The 6,398-nt window shown below is 37.9% G+C and overlaps 1 long non-coding RNA gene across 4 annotated transcripts; it reads right to left on the reverse strand.

Annotated features, from left to right (window-relative positions):
• Nucleotides 1-3,445: 3,445 nt before the first annotated feature.
• On the reverse strand, nt 3,446-5,993 carry LOC132115684 (uncharacterized). 4 transcript variants are annotated; one of them, XR_009425538.1, is made up of 5 exons: nt 5,912-5,993; nt 4,638-4,682; nt 4,424-4,524; nt 4,253-4,318; nt 3,446-3,735 (listed from the first exon to the last, which is right to left on the reverse strand). It is a non-coding gene; the product is annotated as an uncharacterized LOC132115684 (long non-coding RNA). The 4 variants fall into 4 exon arrangements; XR_009425537.1 differs by lacking the exon at nt 3,446-3,735 and adding an exon at nt 4,139-4,170; XR_009425536.1 differs by lacking the exon at nt 3,446-3,735 and having other exon boundaries at nt 4,123-4,318.
• Between the last annotated feature and the right edge of the window lie 405 nt (nt 5,994-6,398).

A 6,398-nucleotide genomic window follows, 5' to 3' on the forward strand; every position in this document is an offset into this window, starting at 1 on the left:
TTATTTATGCTTCAAAATGTATAAATTTTGGAGTAATATGTAAAGATTATCTGGATAGACAAAACGTGTAAGAGTCATAACTCTTTGTTTAACACAGATCTTATTTTTTGCGATTTTCTATAGGGAAAGTGTATGACTTTTTGATCGAGGGAACCCATGCGCCGCTAACTTCCGGGTTGTCCTACAAAGTGACGTCATGAGCTCCACTCAAGAGCGGAAATACGTCACCTCCACTAGCGACCAGGGGGGCAGGGTTTCATATTTTTTTGAAGCACCTCTGGGCGCCGCCATTGGCTAGCGGACCCCCACCTGCTGTTAGCATTCTATTGACTCCCATTGACTTCATTTTGGCGTCACTTTGACAGTGAATAACTTTACATCTGAGGCATTTAAAGACTCCATTATTTCTAAAGAAACACGAAAATGTATAAAAGGCTAAATGTATAATTGACTTCACTTGTCTCCGTTGAATCCAATGGGGTTGCTGTGTCCATTTCTTTGTCTATGCTAGCGACGCCTCCGCCATGTTGGTCCGGGCAACACTTTCCGTAGAATTACGTCACCTCTACTAATCAAGTCAAGTCACGTCAAGTCAAGTCAAGTCAAGTCAAGTCACCTGTGATGTCATCTCTGTTCAGTTAAATAGTATTTGTGCATTTATTTGCAATCAAGTCAATGATATCGCTGTAGATGAAGTGACCCCAACTAAGCAAGCCAGAGGTGACAGTGGCAAGGAACCGAAACTCCATCGGTGACAGAATGGAGAAAAAAACCTTGGGAGAAACCAGGCTCAGTTGGGGGGCCAGTTCTCCTCTGACCAGACGAAACCAGTAGTTAAATTCCAGGCTGCAGCAAAGTCAGATTGTGCAGAAGAATCATCTGTTTCCTGTGGTCTTGTCCTGGTGGTCCTCTGAGACAAGGTCTTTACAGGGGATCTGTATCTGGGGCTCTAGTTGTCCTGGTCTCGGCTGTCTTTCAGGGCAGTAGAGGTCCTTTCTAGGTGCTGATCCACCATCTGGTCTGGATATGTACTTGATCCGGGTGACTGCAGTGACCCTCTGATCTGGATACAGACTGGATCTGGTGGCTACGGTGACCTTGGAATAAGAGAGAAACAGACAAATATTACCGTAGATGCCATTCTTCTAATGATGTAGCAAGTACATAGGGTGTTATGGGAAGTGTTTCCGGTTCCGATTAACCTAATTAATGCAGCCTAAAAATCCTTTAACGGATTTGGATATTAAAAGCATATTAGTATGTTATGTGTAAGCCAGGTTAAAGAGATGGGTCTTTAATCTAGATTTAAACTCCAAGAGTGTGTCTGCCTCCCGAACAATGTTAGGTAGGTTATTCCAGAGTTTAGGCGCCAAATAGGAAAAGGATCTGCCATCCGCAGTTGATTTTGATATTCTAGGTATTATCAAATTGCCTGAGTTTTGAGAACGTAGCGGACGTAGAGGATTATAATGTAAAAGGAGCTCATTCAAATACTGAGGTGCAAAACCATTCAGGGCTTTATAGGTAATAAGCAATATTTTAAAATCTATACGATGTTTGATAGGGAGCCAGTGCAGTGTTGACAGGACCGGGCTAATATGGTCATACTTCCTGGTTCTAGTAAGAACTCTTGCTGCTGCATTTTGGACTAGCTGTAGTTTGTTTACTAATCGTGCAGAACAACCACCCAATAAAGCATTACAATAATCTAACCTTGAGGTCATAAATGCATGGATTAACATTTCTGCATTTGACATTGAGAGCATAGGCCGTAATTTAGATATATTTTTGAGATGGAAAAATGCAGTTTTACAAATGCTAGAAACGTGGCTTTCTAAGGAAAGATTGCGATCAAATAGCACACCTAGGTTCCTAACTGATGACGAAGAATTGACAGAGCAACCATCAAGTCTTAGACAGTGTTCTAGGTTATTACAAGCAGAGTTTTTAGGTCCTATAATTAACACCTCTGTTTTTTCAGAATTTAGCAGTAAGAAATTACTCGTCATCCAGTTTTTTATATCGACTATGCATTCCGTTAGTTTTTCAAATTGGTGTGTTTCACCGGGCCGCGAAGAAATATAGAGCTGAGTATCATCAGCATAACAGTGAAAGCTAACACCATGTTTCCTGATGATATCTCCCAAGGGTAACATATAAAGCATGAAGAGTAGCGGCCCTAGTACTGAGTTATTGTACAAAGGTTCAAGGATGGAAAGGAAGAGGACGAGGGGTCGGCTTGACTGCTGATGGTTTTATTGAGTAAAAAGTTATCCTAACGGTGTCACTCACACCGGCAACAACAAAAACTATAAAGACTTCCGGGTTGCGGCTCGTGCCGTCGTCAGCAGTCCTTCTCTCTCTACTACTCCGGTTTCCCCTGGCGTTAAATACTCTCTCCACGCCAATTACTGAAACAAGAGACAGGTGTTTATTATTTCCGTTCAACCCGCTCACTCACCGTTCGTCTCCCGACTCTCTCTCCCACTGCAGGCTTCGCTAAACCACGCCTCTGCCTCCACCATTATATGAAGCACCATTACTTCAAACGAGTTATACTTGAAGCCTGCCCTCTGAGAAATCCTGAAAACGTTGTTAAAAATTGAAGCAACACCTCCCCCTTTGCCTTTTAGACACGGCTCATGTTTAAAACAGTAATCTTGGGGGGTGGACTCATTTAAAATAATGTAATCATCAGGTTTTAGCCAGGTTTCTGTCAAACAGAGCACATCTATATTATGATCAGTGATCATATTATTTACATAAAGTGTTTTCATACTAATGACGCGGCAGCCATGTTGGTCCGGGCAACACTTTCCGTAGAATTACGTAACCTCCATGGGGGTGAGTGGAGCTCCATTCAAGAGTGTAAATATGTCACCTCCACCAAACTTTTGTTTTGTATTATTAATTGTTATATACATGTATAAAGGGTGCTTTGCAAGTTATGACACCTCTTTGTACGTAATGTTAATATGTTCTGTACTTTTATCTTTGTTACTTTTACCTAGTAGAAATGATTAGAAAAATAATAATATATACTAATCTTTTACGGTCTATGACACGACAGGGTTTTTTTTTTTTTTGTCATTTGCACTACAGACATTCACAATCCATATTTTGAGGGCTTCTGCCTTTTGTTCATGTTTGTTTTACCCATGTACAACTGCCAATGTAACATTCCATACATTTTAGAAAGTTAACCTTATGTATGTGATATTTAGCAGTGAAAAATAAATGAAATATTAAATAAATTATTAAAATAATACCTCAACCAGAATTTTGTGTGTTGAATTTTTTATTTTAAGCAAAATAACAACATATACAAATAAACCACAGTAAAATAATGAAGAATAATTTCCACAATTTAGCAGTTTTAATTGTTTTTGAGTAATAATAATAATAATAATAATAATAATAATAATAAACATCTTACACTACACTGAAAACTGCAAGTGACCATAATTGTTACAGTAAAAGCACAATGTGTGCACACGCACAAACACTTTACTCTTCAAGACTTCCATCGTCTGTGAAGCAATCCCAGCTACAATAGCCAGGGTGGTAATCTTAGGAGTAAAACCCCAAAAGCACTCCCTGTTGTCCATTTTCCTGGTAACCAGCCCCACAGTCTTTGTGAAGCTGGCTGCACTGTAGGCGACGGCACCTAGAGATGATGTAAGGCTTTCTGCACTTTAGATAGTGATAGTGTCTCTTTAAATATCTTCACTGCACCTGTTCAGTATCAAAAAAATTTTTAAATCATGTTTCAGTCAAATGTTTCAAGTTAGGGAAATGGAAGAGAGTGAGATTACTTAGTGTAGATCATTGTGATAAATGATCTGTTCAGAAATGCAATGTGATTCGTATATATTCTAATGTGCTGCACATCAAACATGTGTTGGGTTCTTTAAGAACGTCCTCCCACCCCCTGGGGGCTTAGGTACGAAGGACAGGTGCGAGCTATGTTGATATGTGATGTGGCTGATAAGAGCTCTGTTAATAAACATCATCACGCTGACCACTGACTGTCACTGTATAATTTCATTGGACAAACGACACTTAGGGTAGTTGTTATAGCCACAAAAAAAATAGAGAGTCAACCACTATCAAGCCAGCTGAAGTTTGCCTCCTGTTAATATGCTCCTGACTGACAATGTTGTTAAATCTCTGGCATGAACAATTACGTCAGATGGGTCAAGTTTAATTACAATACTGACATTGCGTTATCATTAATGTTAAAGCAATTTACTTGTTGCTGAAGGTGCCTGGGCCACCCCAGCTGTGCTTTGTTGTTCTGATGCATCTGATTGCTGGGCTGGGGACACAAAGAAAACATGAGCACAGCAAAACTGGAACAAGACTTTATGTCTGTGTACTGACGTTATGTAAATTCAACACAGAAAAGTACTGCATCATTCACCTATGACAGTCCCAAAGCAGACAAGGTGATGGTGCTCAGAAGTTCCAGTCTCTATTTGTGGAGGTGTTATGAGGATGGATAACACTTGATATACATTTGATCTGAAACTAAAAAGTCAAACAATAGAATAATAGAACATCAAAATAGAAAAAATAAATATGTACATGTTAATGTAACATGTAAAAAGACTTTGATTTCTAGGGTGGCAACATACATTTAAAATGTAAAGAGTGCTGCATCTTCCATGCCAATCCTATCCCTGGAAGTGAATGAAAAATTTAATATGAAAACAACCTCCTCATATGACCTTTTTAACATTATACAACAAATGCTAGAGGCATACACATACAAAACGATCACGTCCTTTCATTATTCACTACAATATTTTAACACAAGCCACCAAAAACTGTTACACCTACTGTATGCTATCCATCATGTACTGAAGGTAAAAATTTAAAGAGCAAACAATTAACAAATAAGTTTATCAGAAATGTATTATCCAAACTGTACTTCCCCAGTCAACTGAAAAGAAAGTATGTTCTTCAAGAATTTAGTGAAGAAGAGGCAAAAAAAATAAGGAAGCGTTATTTTACGTATCCAGTTCTTCCTAAAGCCAAAGAAGTAACATTTAAAATTCTAAATGACATTTATCCATCTAATAACTTCCTACAAGAAATATTTAACTGGGAGAACAATTCATACGGGTTCTGTGAGAAAGATATTGAAACTGTAGATCATATTTTTTTCCAATGTGAATCTGTACAGACTTTTTGGCTGGAATTTCAAAACTGGCTTCATTCCAAACGTATATCAATACACCCTCTGACTGTGATCTCAATTAAGGTTGGAGTATTGTTGAAGGAAAAGATCCTAGACTTTTTGATAAATCACTTAATTACTTTGTGCAAATTCTATATTCATAGTTCTATATTCATAAGTTTTTAAAGGTTAAACTTCCCTTTAGCGGATGGAAGAATGAACTAAAGATATTTGCAAAGTCTCTTCATTACAGGAATGCCCAGATAGTCTTGTATGCTTTGAACTTGTTTTTGCTGTTAGAATAAAACCCTCATAATTCTTTTTCTTTCCCTTTTTTATTCTGTTTTATCTTATGGTTTGATTATTGATATTTGTTTGTTTGTTTTTTTCATCTTTTTTTTCTTTTTATTTGGCTGTATCAACACTAATAATATGTGTTAAGTTGTTGAAATATGCCGTAAAGGTTTGTAATTTAACTTAATAACTTAATAAAAAAAAAAATGATTATATATGGTGTATATATGATTTATAGATCAGTGGACAGACACAACATTGCTCGCGATATAAAAGAAATCTATAAATCCATAGCATTTATTAATCCTTTTGTGAGTAATTTCACGCAAGCCCTGTGCGTTTTTCTTACACTGCACGTTACAACAGCGTCAGTTCACCATTTTTGCTATGCTTAGATAAAATTACCTGAGTTTTTTTTTTTTTTTTTTTTATTACCTGAGTTTAAGTTTGAAGAACTCACGGCGACGCCATCTTGATGTTTTCAAGTGGAGGTAACGTATTTCCGGATCGAGAGTGGAGTTCCACTCGCCCATGGTCTGCAGATGGACACGGACCAGGGGCCTCATTTATAAAGCGTGCGTACGCACAAAACGGGGCTGGAAACGTACGTACGCCAGTTCCCACGCAAAGGTTGTGATCTATAAAAAACAAACTTGACGGGAGAATGTGCGCACCTTTAAGCAAACTTTGAGCCGTGCGTACGCACATTCTGGAGACAAAGGGAATTGGCGACACCGATGGTGAGGTCGTGAACTGAAGTTAGATTGTAGAAAATAAATGTGAGAAGAACGATTATAAGAATGAATGACATTTAATTTTCACTCCATTTCATACGTTATATCCACATTATCATGAAGATTAAATCCAACAGTGTTATTTGTGCCGATTGTTTTAGGCTATATACATCTAGTAAAATCCAAAC

The sequence above is a fragment of the Carassius carassius genome, chromosome 35 (genome assembly GCF_963082965.1).
Source record: "Carassius carassius chromosome 35, fCarCar2.1, whole genome shotgun sequence".
Classification (NCBI taxonomy): Eukaryota; Metazoa; Chordata; class Actinopteri; order Cypriniformes; family Cyprinidae; genus Carassius; species Carassius carassius.